The sequence below is a fragment of the Muscardinus avellanarius genome (assembly GCF_963383645.1).
Source record: "Muscardinus avellanarius genome assembly, chromosome: 18".
Taxonomy (NCBI): Eukaryota; Metazoa; Chordata; class Mammalia; order Rodentia; family Gliridae; genus Muscardinus; species Muscardinus avellanarius.
In genome coordinates, this window is record NC_137804.1 from 35929580 (window position 1) to 35945284 (window position 15705).

At 43.2% G+C, this 15705-nt stretch overlaps 1 protein-coding gene across 2 annotated transcripts in view; it reads left to right on the top strand.

Annotated features, from left to right (window-relative positions):
* Positions 1-15705, top strand: part of PTPRG (protein tyrosine phosphatase receptor type G) — a gene marked incomplete at both ends in the record, with an annotated part of 780672 nt that overhangs the window by 506175 nt on the left and 258792 nt on the right. The gene's annotated exons all lie outside the window — the stretch shown is intronic.

Here is a 15705-nt window from a genome sequence, read left to right on the forward strand (position 1 = left end):
TTTTTGGAAAGATAACCTTTAATTTAGAGATAGACGTTGGCTATTTATCTGGGTCATTTTGACTCTTACATGGAAAAATGTTAGAGACCTACAGTATACATGGAGACAAACGTGCTAATCACTATCACGATCCTTTATTGGGCACTTACAGGGTGAAAGTTTATGAGCGGAGCTACTTGTGAACATTTTGTCAATTAATTCTAACACGTGCTAAGTAGGCAGCATTACCATGCCTTGTTACCAAGGATATTACTGGGGCTGGGGAGAGTAATCTACCGTGTGTAGAACTACTGGGGCCACAAGAGGGTCCCAGGATAGAACCCAGGTTTGAAGCTTCATTTCTGATTGAAATCATATCCCTTCTGGTTTTTAACAGTGACCAACATCACTCCACCTCTATCTGCACCATTGCTCGGTGCTGTCTTTGAAAGTAGCATCTGGAAAATAGGGATTGTTTGAATTTCTCAGTTCACATGCCCTGCTTCCTGATACTTAAGTAGCATCCCTCAATGCTGTGCTCTTGTTGCAAACTTGCAGGAAGTTCAAGTTTTATATAAGCCTCCTCTATCCCATTCAACTGTCGCCTTATGTAATATGTGTTTTTCCCGCTCACTGGGTGCTGGATGCCTGCCAAGGTCCTTGGAGAAGGGAGAGGCCTCAGGATGCGAGGCCGCTTTTACCCTCGACGTCAGTGGTCCCAGCAGAGGTCTCTGCGTTCTCAGATGCCAAAAGCTTTTCTCTTTTCCTTGCCTTACTCTCCTGCTCTACTCCCAGCCTCTGAAAAACAGATTTTAGGTTTAGATTTACAGGAATGCAAAAAAGCCAGCACAGTTATTTAGCTGCAGTCTGCAGTTAAAACAGTGGGGTATGTAGCTAATTTCACTCATATTTTTTTTAATGTGCGTTAGTAACCCGACATGCCATTAATTACTGTACTTCATATTGAGAAGCTAAACTTGCTTTTCTCAGAAGCCTGCTGAAAGTAAGACAATTACCTCTGCAAGCTACCTCCGAGTGTTTCATATTTAATATAACATGTTAACATAATGATGCTGTTTTATGGAGAAAAGAGGTCAAATTGTGTACTCGTTATAAGAAGCCTACCCAAAGTAACAAAATAGGAAGAAAAGAAAGAAAAAGACAACATGGAAGCATTGAATATTACTCCTTCCTAAAAGTAGAGGAAATAGTAACAGTGTCCACAGATGTATGTGTGTGTGTGTGTGTATCAGTTTCGGGTGGATGTGAGTCTGGAACCTTCTTGCTTAGCAATTCAAAGGTTTTCTGCTACTTGCCTTTGAGTCTTTAGGGGGACAACAACAACAAAAGTACATCAGCCTAGAATGTATCCTTCTTTTGCCCAAGATATATATATTTTGCTATCTCTGAGTATAGAAAATTAAATGCCATCAAAGAGTAAAATAGCAGCCGGGCGTGGTGGCGCACACTTGTAATCCTCACGCTTGGGAGGCTGAAACAGGAGGATCGCACGGGTTCGACGCCAGCCTCAGCTACTGAGTGAGGCTCTCAGCAACTTTGTGAGACCCTGTTTCCAAATAAAGTATAAAATAGGTCTGGGAGTGTAGCCCGGAGGTAGAAAGCCCTCGGGTTCTATCTCCAGAACACCCCCCCCCCATACACACACATGCAAAAAAGTACAAGACCTATCAATAATGGTGTTGTGTCTTATAAAGTCTTGCTGGAGGAAATTACCAGTGTTATCAACAGGAAAGACAATCTTTTATTAAACTTTGGCCCTCTTACCACCTTCTCTCACTGCTAGGAAGCCTCGGGAACACTTGTAGAGTGAAATGACGCGAACTACATTTCTATCAGATTGTTAAGGTCTTCAGGAGATGGTTTGTTCTGCTAGGGTCCTGCAGGTTACCTGCGTGCCATCATTCCAGAGTCCCCCCTTTACCTGGCCCGTCAAGGTGAGTGCGTTCTTTTCCCTTTTTCCAGTGAACAGAGCTGGAGAAAATGGAACATTCAGCATTGGTCCAGGAAAGGCACGTCACTTTCATTTAATTAAAGGCCCCAAGTAAAGGGCGTTTGAGATAAGCTTGAACAAGGAGCCTCCTGCCTGTTTCCCTCAGGCCTTTTCAAAAGGGACACAATACGTAAATGAATGCTTTGTGAAATGAATAAGGAAATAGGAAAAGAAAAAATTACTCTGACACACATTTGAAACGATAACCTTGAATCGGTGAGAAAGTGAAGATCCTAAAAGTACTTAAAAAAAGATTTGGAAAGGGAAAGAAATCTGCATGTAACCCTCTTGTACCTTTCAGTGGTCTCTTTGCTTGGCGCTCGTCCTCACCCATTGGAGACCTTTGTAGTGTGAGCAGGGTGCTTGCTGTTTTAAAGTTGCACCTCAGATCAGGCACGTTTCCTTTCACACTGAAAGTGAGTTTTTCATCTGCAGAATTCTCCAGTGCCTAATTAAGTAATGAGGTGCTTGGCCAGTGGGTATACTGGGGAGTGAAAGGTTTGTTCAGAAGTGAATATGAAAATCCCTGCCTGGTTTAAAAAAAAAAAAAAAGTCTTTTCCATACTAAATGGCATTTTACGTGTGATAGAAGTTAGCTTTGAGTGGTGTTGACTGTTTCCTGTAACAAAATTCATCTTGACTCAGTCACTTCTAGAGTTGAACGGTGAGATAGGTCACAGAAAATGCTGGAGTGATTTCTGTTTAAACTCACATTATGTTTAGAATACTATACGTTGCAGCTGGGACAGCTTCCTGGGAAACACACGCAGGGAGCAGTTTCTAAGTCCTTCAGCACGCAGCTTGCCTGGCAGGTCGGAGGGCATTCAAGGCAGGGAAGGAAGACACTACCTGGCTGCCCAGAGAAAATCAGAGAAAAACTAAAATGGCTTGGTTGAAATAAGGTGGTGTTCGGAAGTAATTTTCACATGTTTGTATATGGAATTTCTCACTTTTGTTGCTTTTCTTAGATGCTGAAAAAATATCAAAAAGTAATATTAAATTGGGAACTGTTAGAAATAATCGAGTCTGTGATTAAAATGAAGCCAAAGAGGGTTTTTTTTTTAATAGCTGCTAGTAGATTGGAAATTTTAAGTTTGTTGAGGTTTTTAGTGCATGTCAACACTATCAGAAGTAGGACAATATTGAAACAGGGAAATTGTTAAAAAAGAGGTTATATGATAAAACTCATAAAACTATCATATGTAAAAAACAATACAATAGAGAGTCTTGACTTACGTAGAGAATAAAAGAAATACAGACTTGGAAGGGGTTTGAGCAACAGTTCAGTGACTACTTTAACTAGCTAACTTACTTATTTGATACTTGGGACTGAACCCAGGAGTGTTCTACCTCCGAGCTACAGCCTTGGCCCCTTTTTTTATTTCTTTACTTTGAAACAGGTTCTTCTTGCTAAGTTGCTGATGCTTTCACTAAGTTACCAAGGCTGGTCTAGAACTTGCAATCTTCCTGTCCCAGCCTGCCAAGTACTCGGATCATGGGCTTGGGCCACCATGCCCATCTCTGTAGCTTTATTGAAATAAGGACATTGAAAAACAGGGATATTAAGTAGTCCGCACAGTTGTGTTCACATGATTTTGGTTGGCAATGGGAGAATCCATCACAAGCTATCAAAAAAATTATGAAAAATTTTGTGGAATTTTTAGTGGGCTGAGAAATTGGGTTGGGATTAGTTCCCAGATAGGAATACAAGGTTCCGGAAATCAGTCTCTGTAGCCTGCCTCTGGTTTTCACTCGAGCAGCCTGTCTTGTTGGCCTTGCCCACAGTATTTTCATTTTATATCTTTCTAGGTTCAAATCCAGTGGGAGGGACAATCCCTGTACTTCTGTGACTATTTCCAGGAAAGTGCCCAGATCACATCTGCTCTGTGTAAATGGGGTTGCATTTCCAGCCTTGTAGCCCATGGTTCCACAGAAGCTTCCCTTCCAGGGGCAGACAAGGAATTTTTATTTAAAGGAAATCTTGAGCTGGTTACTTGGGGTGGGGGGGTCAAGGTTACTGGTGTTCCTTATACAGCACCCAAAGCTACCTAGGGCAGAATAGGGGCACCCTCAGATTTCCTGACTCTGTCTCACCAGTCTGCCATTTATTCCACTGGTACCATTAACCTAGCAAATATTTACTGAGCATCACACATGAAGACGATACAGAAAGCTCACTGTTGAATCTATTTCAGTGCGGACAGCAGAGGTACCGAGTACTAGAGTCCAATGTCCTGTGCTCTGGGGATCATTTGTCATAGCTCTCTCGAGCCTACTGGATCAGAATTGTTGGCTTGAGAGCTCAGCAGTCTGAACTTGAAACAAGCCTCCCTGTGCTGCTGCTGTGCGTCCGGGTTGAATAACCACCATGCAAGAAAGAAGGCTCTGAACACGAATCTGTGTCCCTAGAAAGGCCCTTTGCAGGTCATTTCTGTCATTCTGTAGACGAAGGTTGAGTTTCTCAAAGTGCCTCCGCAGAGTACCACGGAATCACTATGTTAAACTCTAATATCATCCCAGGGCTCCACTTGAAACCCATTCAGATTTCTTGCCTTGGGCTTAGGAAATCTATATTTTCTTTAAGCTACCCATGTGAATTCTGACACGTGATAAAATTACTCTTCAAATCGGTGTGCACAACATTGAAGCATTGGGGCTTAGGGAAATGCGTTTGTTAGAATGCTGGGTTTATGTTTCATTAATTAAAAGAAAGCTGTATTAATAGTCAATGCTTATGTTGTAGTGAGCATCCTCAGATGGTCTCTGAACCAGGAGGTCATGTGTCTCGTTTGGTAGTTATTTGATGGGACAAGTGGGAATAAAAAGGATTGGGGCATCTAGTTGCTTTCATAGTGCATATTGGGTTCAATTGCATTTTCTGTGAGCCTGGTGTAAATACGTTACTGTTTGTAACTGAACTGTCACTCCCAAAGCAGACTAACGGGCAGTCAAGATGTTCTTTGTGAGCCTTCTGGGTACAAAGCAAGGAGGATGTAATCACATCTGACGTGAAGTTGGTTATGAAAAGTATAAATTATCACTATAACTTGGTATGTGTTGCTGTGTGCCCTCTCATTAACCACGAACCACACTTGAAATTTATTTTCTGAACAGGCTGTGGTGGTGCCCACTTGTAATCCCAGTACTGGGGAGGCTGAGATATCAGGATTGCAGTTCATGGCCAATCTCTACAATTTATAGTGAGGCCTTTGGCAACTTGAGTGAGACTCTGTTTCAAAATTAAAAAAAAGATAGGGCTGAGGTCAGAGGTAGAATGTCCCTGGGCTTAATCTGCAGTACCTTGAAAGAAAGGAAAGAAAGAAGTGGGGGTGGAGAGAGATATTGAGGGAGATTTCACGTGTGATTACCAAATAGCAAAGATTAGCATGATATTTCAAAATCATGTCTCTCTTTTACTTTTGCCATATCTAATTATTTTACTTTTGAGTCTATGTTAACGATGAACATGCTGTTTTAGTACAGTTATATATGTATTCAGTTTATTCAGTAAGCAGAAATATTGGAAATGCATGCATGTACACAAAACTGTTCCAATAGGTGCATCATCTAAAACAGTGTAGAGACCACTGCTCTGTAAAGGCAGAATGAAGAGTTGGGCATGGTGGCACACTCTTGTATTTCCAGTACTTACCAGGGACAGACGGGAGGATTGCAGGTTCGCAGCCAGTCTCCACAACTTAGTGAGGTCATCTGCAACTTAGGGAGAGCCTGTTACAATATAAAATAAAATCAGGCTTGGATGATAGGAGCTAGGATACTCCTGGATTTCTGCAGAAAAGAAAGAGAAGGAAGAGGAAGAAGAGAAGGAGATGGAGGAGGAGGGGGGGAGGAGGAGGAGGAGGAGGAGGAGGAGGGGGAGGAGGAGGAGGAGGAGGAGGAGGAGGAGGAGGAGGAGGAGGAGGAGGAGGAGGAGGAGGAGGAGGAGGAACGCCTGAAGAGTCACCAGCCCTTGGACTTCTCTGGCTCTCCTTCTGTAGGTTTGGTTGCCCTATCATTTCATTGTTACTTGACTTTAAGAAGATAGGACAGAGCGGGGTGTGATGGTGCACACCTGGGATCCCAGTACCTGGGAGGCTGAGACAGGAGGATCACAGAGGGAGACCAGCCTCAACCATTTAGCGAGTCCCTGTTTCAAAATAAACTAAATAAAATCAGGTTGGGGGTGTAGCTCAGAGGTGGGCCACCCCTGGGTTCAAGCCATAGGAGAAAGGAGAAGGGAAGAGGGGAAGAAAAAAAGGCAGCCAGGCTGCAACTCAGTGGTTAACAGACCCTGGCTGGGCTTCATCCCCAGCACTGTAAAAATCCTGCCATTTAGGGTTAGATTTAAGCCCTAAGGAAAATACCTCATATGTATTCACATGTTAGTAAATTGCTTTCTTTCTCTTTGTCAGGTTCATTTAAATTTTGCTTTGTTCATTGAAAAGGGGGAGAGAGCAGGGTAGCCCAGGACTCTGCTCACACCCACCTTAATTTTAAGCCATTTTTGATCCCTGAGCCTCTCATCCCTCTGCTTTCCCAGCTTCAACACCATGTGACAGAGGACTCTGCTAGTGTGCATTCCTGTGGCTTTGAAAAACACTTTTTTTCCTTTGGGTTTCTCAGACTCTTGACAGATACTTGAGTGTCATTTCTCATGGTTTAATATAGACTGTATTCATATTTATAAACGTAATTGCTCTCCAAAGGAAATCAGTAATTTGTAAGTGATTATCTGTATTTTGAACGTCTCTGCCTTGCTTCTAATACATTTGAAACTTCTGTGGCTGGTGCTTGGTATTCAGAAGGCAGGAATTTGTTTGCTGTGGGAAGACGAGCATGGTGTGTGCTTGCACCTGTGATGCAGAGGACAAGGCATGGCGGCAGGTCATATTTGGGGCTTTCTGTAGGACCCCAGAATGATTTGGGACTGAGGTTTCTTCTCATCTAAATGTCAAGTGCAAACTTCTGCCGTCCTCTTGGGCATTTAAAAGGTCACAAGTCTTAAACTAGTGGTTAGAACATTTGACTAGCTCTTTCAAGCCAGTTGCTCATGCGAGAGTAAGTTTCAGAAACTTTCTATTGAGCCAGGCGTGGTGGCGCACGTTTGTAATCCCTGCGCTTGGGAGGCGGAGACAGGAGGATCACGCAGGTTCGAAGCCAGCCACGCTGGCTTATGAGACCCTGTTTCCAAAAATAAAAAAGTATAAAATAGGTACTGGGAGTGTAGCCCGGAGTTAGCTTCCAGGAACCCCAGTACCACCAATAAATAAATAAATAAGTAAATAAATAAATAAATAAATAAATAAAGTGTTGTCTTTTAAAAAAAACTTTTATTGAGATATAACATGAGAGTATTTACATATGAAGTGTACAGTTTTGTGGCGTTTACATGTATGAACACACATGTCAGCAAAAACCAGAGGAAGGAGCTCTGTGACCCTGGCAGGCTCCCTCCAGTCAGTAGGCTCGCCGGCGCCTCAAATCCACTGCTAAATTCTTCCGTCCCCTTTTGCCTGTTCCTGACCAACGATGTCTACTGCTGTGACTGCAGTTCTGTGTTAGAACATTATTCTCGGATAACTTATAGAGCAATTCTAAAATCTCTATAGCTGTGAGCAAACGAAAAGGCCTATCTCCTGGAAGACCTTCAGCAATATTCAAGGTCCACTGTTCCTCAGCTACCATTTGGAATGACGCTTTTGTCCCTTCAGTTGTCCGCTCTCCAGTTGGTCTCTAATGTGCGCGGCACATGCTTGGAACAGCTTGCCAGGTGATTACTGTCTACAATAACATTTGTAAAGATCACTTGATCAGATTAGCTGTTTCCTAACAGCAGGTGAAACTTCCATGTAGGGCTAGGTAATTCGATGCAGAGAAATCATCAGGAAAGTCACGGTCATTCTGGTGTCACCCAGCATCACCTGATTGCCGGGAGATTCTGCACAGAAGAGGTAAGGTTAACAGAAGACGTTCAAGCAGCTACCTAACCGTGTCGGGACATTCGACTTCTTTCACATATGTGGAAATGGATACAAAATGGGATCCTCTTATATTTGTTCTTTTTTTGGAATCGCAGTCCTCACACTTTTTTTTTTTTTTTTTTTTTTTTTTGTGGGTCTGGGGATGGAACCCAGGGGCATTTGACCTTCGAGCTACACCCCCTGCCCATTTTTTTATTCTTTATTTTGAAACCAGGTGTCACTGAGTTGCGGAGGAGGGCCTCGCTAAGTAGCTGAGGCTGTCTGCGAACCGCGATCCTCTGGTCTCAGCCTCCCAAATGGTGGGATTACAAGCCTGTGCCACCACTCTGACTAGTCTTCACTCTTAATAGAACCGCATTATCTCTTCCTGTATCGACTGTGCCTCGGGGCAGAGAGGTGTGTTTTAGACCACGCCCCGCTTACCTACAGAGAGGCAGGTAAGTCCCTAAGAAGTTACAGACCAGTTGTAGGCTCTGCTGTGGGCAAAAGGTGGCCACTGCCTCAGGCCTTCCTTGGAGAGACAGTCGGGCAAGCAGTGGAAGCTTCTCAGGAAATGTTTCACGTGGCGCTGGGCACTTAGCTCAAATATTGAAAGCCAAGGTCTTTTCTAGGTAGAATTCTACCATTAGCTCGCCTGTTTCTGGTGGTGCTCAACTGATTCACTCACGTCAATTGCCATTGTGGCTAATATTGTAATTAAGGCTCAGTTATGTTTCAAGTATTAGTAGAATTGAGTCCACACTCTTACTGCATTGTGAATTTTTTTTTTTTTTTTTTTTTTTTTTTTGGTACTGGAGGGTGGAACCCAGGGGCTTTCTACCTCTGGGCTACACTCCCAGATCTATTTTATTATTTTTTTTTTAATTTGGAAATAGGGCCTCACTAAGTTGCTGAGAGCCTCCCTCCTCCTCCTGCGTGGCTTAGTGATTGAGTTTGATATGTTTGTTAAAGTACATCATATGCAATAGAGAATTTCTCTCTTCCCCCTCCCTTCCCCTCAATTAAATCATGTTATTTGCACATCTATAGAATCTCACCAGAAGATTTTATTTTATTTTTATTTTTTGGTGGTACTGGGGAAGGAACCCAGAGGCTTTCTACCTCCAGGCTATACTCCCAGACCTTTTTTATATTTTATTTGGAAACAGGGTCTCACTAAGTTGCTGAGAGCCTCACTAAGTAGCTGAGGCTGGCTTTTAACCTGTGCGATCCTCCTGTCTCAGCCTCCCGAGCCCAGGGATTCCAAGCGTGTACCACCATGCCCAGAGCCTCTTCCTTTAAAAACAAAACCAAAAAAAAAAAAAAAAAACAACTTTTGTTTGAAATATATTCTCACTAAGTTGCTGAGGCTGTACTGGAACCTGTGACCCTCTTGTCTCATCCTCACACGTACTGAGCATGACAGGCAACTGGCCCAGCTGACGATGGCATTTAAACTCGCTTTTGCAGGTGTGGAGGCTTAAGATGAACAGCTGCCTCCACAGTAACAAGGTGGCTGGAGCAGCAGAGGTCCCCTGTCTCAGGGTCCCAGGGCCAGGAATGCAAGTTCAAGGCAGCCATGGGCCGGTCGTGTCAAGGGCTGGGAGAGAGGTTCTTCTGTGCTGCTCTCCTGGCTTCTAGTGGTTCACTGGCAGTCGCTGATGATCCCTGCTTGTGCGTAGATCGTGTGCCGCCTTTGCAAGGCATCTGCCCTGTGTTCACCTTGCCTCTTTTAGGGGATATAATCATATCGGATTAGAGCCAAACCTAATGGTCTCATCTTAAGTTGATCATTTGCAAAGACCTGATTTATTTTTTAATATACTTGTGTGTGTGTGTGTGTGTGTGTGTGTGTGTGTGTGTGTGTGTGTTGGTACTGGGTATTGAACCCAGGGGCCTTCTACCTCTGAGCTATACCCCCAACCCCATTTTACTTATTTTATTTTATTTTTTATATATTTTGGTGGTACTGAGGTTTCTGGAAACCCTTTTACCTCCAGGTTACACTCCCAGACCTATTTTTATTTGGAAACAGGGTCTCTTCAGCCAGAGCCGCTGGCTTCTAACCTGTGTGATCCTCCTGTCTCCACCTCCCAAGCACGGGGATTACAAGCGTGCACCACCATGCCCAGCTTACTTTTTATTTTGAAACAGGATATCGCTAAGTTGTGGAGGGCCTCACTAAGTTGCTGAGGCTGGCTTAAAACCTTTGATCCTCCTGTCTCAGCCTCCTCCTTATTGGGATAACAAGTGTATACTGCCATACCTGGCTTTTTATATACTTTCATTGGTACATTGTGACTGTACATCGTAATTAAGGTTCGAAGTGATAAAAACGTAGATGCGCACAGCACTTGGCAAATTTTCTTCTGGACCTCACCCCACTCCCTCCCCTTGCGCATACATGATATTGAGATTGGCACTGATAGTTCAATTTCACGTATGTGCATAACATTATTTGAAGTGTTTCTTCACCAGGTCCCCCTGCACACCCTCCCTAGACCCCTCCATCCCACCACTGGAGTCTCTCCTTTTTTATCTGAAGTCCCCTTTTTTCCCAGTTTCTTCTAGCTTCCATATAAGAGACAACATATTACCCATCACAATCTGAGACTGGCTAATCTCACGTTAGCATAATATTCTCTAGTTCTATCCATTTTCCTGAAAATGACGTGACTTTTTTTCTTCTTTGTGGTTTAGTAGAATTCCACTGTGTGTATAGACCACAGTTCTGTAACCCATTCATCTGTTGATGGACTCTTAGGCTGGTCCCATAATTTGGCTCTTGTGAATTGTTCTGCTGTAGACATGGATATGCGGGTATTAATATAATATTCTGATCTCAATATCTTGGAAAGATGCTCAGGAGTGATATAGCTGGACTGTCTGGTGGTTCCATTCCCACTCTTCTGAGAAACCTCCACACTTATCTCCATAATAGCTACACTAATTCTCAGTCTCACAAATAGAGTATAAAAGGTCCTCTTTTCCCACATCCTTACCATTATTTATAATTGTTTGTATTCTTGATGATTGCCATTCTTATTGGGATTAGATAGGATGTCAGTATAATTTTAGTCAGTATCAAAGACCCTATTTCTAAATAAGCCATTGATCACAAGGAAGTCTAGGGTGGTTATCACTATAACCCAAGCCATAATATTGTCTATATTGTTCTGTGCACAGAGGGCATTAGGTAGTCTTCTACTTAGTAGAAAGATGAATCAGGTTATCTTACCCTCATAACTAACATCTCGGGCTGGAGAATTCTTTTTGTGAGATGTGTTATAGGGTGATCAACAGCCCCTTTGATGACGTCAGAGATACAGTCGATGCCAGCAGCACTGTGCCACAATTGTGACACCCCAAAACATCCCCAGACATTTCCATTGTCCCCAAGGGGCAGAATCACTGAGACTATCATCCCTGAAAGAGAAACAGGTTGACAGACGACAGGGAGCTGAAGCCTGGAACATGTTATGCATGCTCTTTGATCTGCTTGATTTTCTTCAAGGCAACATAGTGGTTCATGAATAAATATAGGAAGAAAGTAAAGATCTCTCATCTGAACAAGGGATCATTCATGTTTCCAGAAAAAAAGACAGTGAGTCTGGTGGTAGCTTGACAATGAATGTTTTCGCTTGCTGTCTGGGGAGCATTTGCAGTGAGGTCAGAGTTTTAATGGGCCTTAGGTATTAGGGAAAGGGTTCAGTTAACCCCAGTTACACCTGCAGGGCAGGCCGTGAAGTTTTGACCTTCATCTTTAAGGGTGGAAGCCACAGCCATTCTCTGCCCACCCACATTCTCCATCCTCTAGTTTAAGCTGTTTCATACTGCTCCAGAAGGTGGAGGAGCTCCACACTTCTTTCTGGAACAGATTCTTCTTTGCAGGTGGTTTGCTGGGACTGGGGAGGCGCCATTCCCTGAGATGTGCCCACATGTTAGCCACTGCTGTGATCCAGTCCCCACACCAGCCATGGTGTTCTTCTCCCTTGACCCCAACTGTTCATACGGCTGTGAACACTGCTCATGGCTCAAAACCCTAAAAAATGAACTCAGAGCTTTAGAGCACAGAATGCCAAGTAATGAAAATAACTCTCCCCGACAGGTTTGCAGCTTTGAGAGCCACCATGCCGGTGGCCTGAATGCCTTGTAACATGCTTTAACAAAAAGGAAACAAATTTGTCCATTGTATGGTTAATACTGTGAGAAGCTGCGAAGCCCAAGAACTCCATATAAGACCTAATGAGTTTTAAGATTCAGAAATCCCAGTGTACTATAGGTTCTGCCCTATTCTGTGTTCCCAGCTTGGGAACAAAAGCCAGGGTGGCCCCAGTGAACCACAAGTAGACAATCATGGGAAAGAATCCATGGGTGGGAATTATTGAGCCGGCAGTTTAGAAATACTTGAGGTGTCCGAATTGGAAGAAATAATAAAGCCCAATACTCCAACCTCCAGGCCAGGACATGGGCCTGTATTCAGATGGAATATAATGCTCTGAATAAAAATAGAACCTGCCCTTGAAAAGGCTCTAATGCATGAGCAGGCGGGTTCCTATGTCTTGCAGGCCCTCGGACCCAGCCTTACTGCTTTTCTTTACACAATTCGGAAAGTAGGATGGGAGACTGTGTTTACTCAGCTATAGCTCTTCAGCTAAATTGTGTATTTTTTAATGTGGAATCCCTGATACAACCCATTCCTAACCTCACTTAATCTTACAAACCAGGCATAGTGATACTGGCCTGTAATCCCAGTACTTGGGAGACTGAGACAGGAAGATCCCAGGGTCAGGGTCAGCCTCAGCAACTTTGCAAGACCCTTTTTCAAAATAAAATTAAAATGGGGTGGGGGTCTAGCTCAGAGTTTCGAATGCTCCTAGGTTCAATCCCCAGTATCCCTCCCCAAAAAAGTCATAGGGAAGTTATAGGGGGAAACTATAATAACTTAGAAAAATTATCTTTGCATCCTACATAAAAACAAAAGTTGTGCATAGTCATGGGGCACCATGCGATGCTTTGATACTTGTCTACATTGTATTAAGGACCATTTTGAAAGCAAGCTTAAGTGACCTTGGGGAGGCTCAGGGGCAACTTAACAGCTGATGACACTTGAGTGTTGAGTGTTGACTGTGTTTATCTTTATTTTTTGCTGCTGGAGATTGTACCCAGGGGTATTTTACCTCTCAGCTGTACCCCAGCCCTATTTTTTTTATTTTGAAACAGGGTCTCAGTATGTTACAGTAAGGCCTCAGAGGGAGAACGCCCCTGGATTCGGTCTCTAGTGTAAAAACACATACACCAAGTGTCTCGGCCTCTCACCTGGATGCTGGTTCCTGGCATGCTCATGCTTAAGCTGCATTGAGCTTACTCACAATCACTCTTAGAATTGCACACCATTCTGTTTCTATATCTGTCAATATTTAGTACAGTCTGAAAACTAATTGTGCCTTCCCCGTGCTGTTTGGTTTCTGTTTTAGACTTTCTTTGAGGTTGCTGTCTTGCACACATTACTTCAAATATTTATAAAAGACATTCTTCTTACTGACAGATCTTTGAGCAGTACTGAATATATGAAGTGAAAATTGGAGTCATTGTTTCATCTCTGTCTCTGCATTTTGAGTCCTCTGAGGTAACTGCGGTTAAATTTCTTATAGGATGTTCCAGGTTTTTGTCTACTTTCTGTGTCTCTGTATCCCCCCCCCCTTTTTTTTTGGTGGTCCTGGGGTTCCTGGAAGCCCTTCTACCTTCGGGCTACAGTCCCAGACCTATTTTTTAATATTTTTATTTGGAAACAGGGTCTCTTAAGCCAGTACGGCTGGCTTCGAACCTGCGCGATCCTCCTGTCTCTGCCTCCCAAGCGCGGGGATTACAAGCGTGCGCCACCACGCCCGGCTATTTTTCCCCTTTTACTTGAAAAATGGGATGATCATTACCTAGTGTTCCACGGCCTTCCTTTTAACTCAACAGTATATCGTGGGCCTCTGTGCCTATCAATACAGAATTAAAACCATTCTTTTAATAACAGCATAATATTCTACAGTGTGGGTGCCCCTTATTTCTTCACTCTCCTAGTGATTGACAATGAACCTGTCTACCGTCTTTTGCTGTTAAAAGAATGCTTCTTAAACTCCTTAAATTTCCCTTGTTACATCCATGGCCCTGCTTGAATTCCAGCTCAGCCAGGCAATTTTAAGCATCTTTTGATTTAAAATAGCTTCTTCATTAAGATTTAGGGCAGGAGGCTCTGTGAGCATAGCTCTCAGTAGTGGCTGATTGTCAGGTTTAGAGATAATGAACCAGGCTTCCTGGGCAGATTTCTGGGCGTGTTCACTGTTACATTGTGTATTATAGATCTGAGACAGGTGAGAGAAGCAAGTGTGTGGGCACAATTCTATTTAACATACAGTCTCTCTGGATGTTTTCTATAAGTAGCCAGATCGGGTCATGAATGAAGCTAATCAATGACATGATTATTGGTCGAAACTGTCTTCTGTAGGTTCTTGGCTTCATAAAGCCTCGGTTTTGATATTTTGTTGTTTTTAATGCCTTCCTTTCAACTCAATATTTATTCTAAATTAATAACAGTTGCCTGCTGAGTTTATCTATCAGTCTCAGGATGCCCTCATTAATAAATAGAGTTATTAACCCGTCTACAAGCCAGCAGGACACATCCTGAAAACCTTTGCTTGGTTTCCTCTTGATGTCACTGGCTGGGTGTTGAAGACAGCCAATGGAGTCTCCCCCTGAAAATCAGCACCCACTTAAATGAGGGCTGAAGGAACCAGCTATGTTTGAAAAGCAAGTCTGTGAAGATGCTAACAGTAGACTCTAGGAGGTGTCCAGGTGCTCACAGCAAAATCCTTCAAAAAGGAAAATTTGAGGCTGGGCGCGGTGATGCACATTTGTAATCCCCGCGCTTGGGAGGCGGAGACAGGAGGATCGCGCAGGTTCGAAGCCAGCTGCGTTGGCTTAAGAGACCCTGTTTCCAAATAAAAATATAAAATAGGTCTGGGAGTGTAGCCCGGAGGTAGAAGGGCTTCCAGAAACCCCAGTACCACCAAAAGGAAAATTTGATCAATAAGATTTTAAAAGTCCTGCAATAAATGAGTTAGTGTTGACTCACCAGTTCAACAAAATGTTTTTTGTAAATAAGTTAATAATAATAAGAAAAAAGACAGTGTTTATAGGATCCCATAGTTTTGTGATATTTCTACTTTCTCTGTGCTGTTAACTCCCAGCACCAAACTTTTCTAACATTATATTCAACCTTAGACGTTTCTATAAACCCACTGTCAAGCTGAGCATGGTGACGCACACCCATAATCCCAGCACTTGAGCGGCTGAGACAAGAGGATCACCGGGTTGAGAAGAGCCTCAGCAACCTAGCAAGACCCTATTTCGAAATAAAAACAAAAAAAATTTTAAAGGGGACTGAGGGTGTCACTAAGAGGTAGAAATCACCTGGATTCAATTCCCAATAGCTTTTTAACAAACAAAAAAAGTCATCAACATTGAAAGTTAGTAATAGCTTCATCTCAGCTTTCCTCTTTGGAAACAGGGACGCAGAAAGATTGAGCTGGGCATGGAGGCGCAGGCTTGTAATCCCAGCATTCGGGAGGCTGAGGGGAGGATCGCGGTTCTCGGACAGCCTCTGCTACTACCTAGTGAGACCCTTTGCAACTCAGTGAGACCCTGTTTCAAAATAAAGAATAAAAAATAGGACAGGGAGTATAGCTCGGAGGTCGAGTGCTCCTG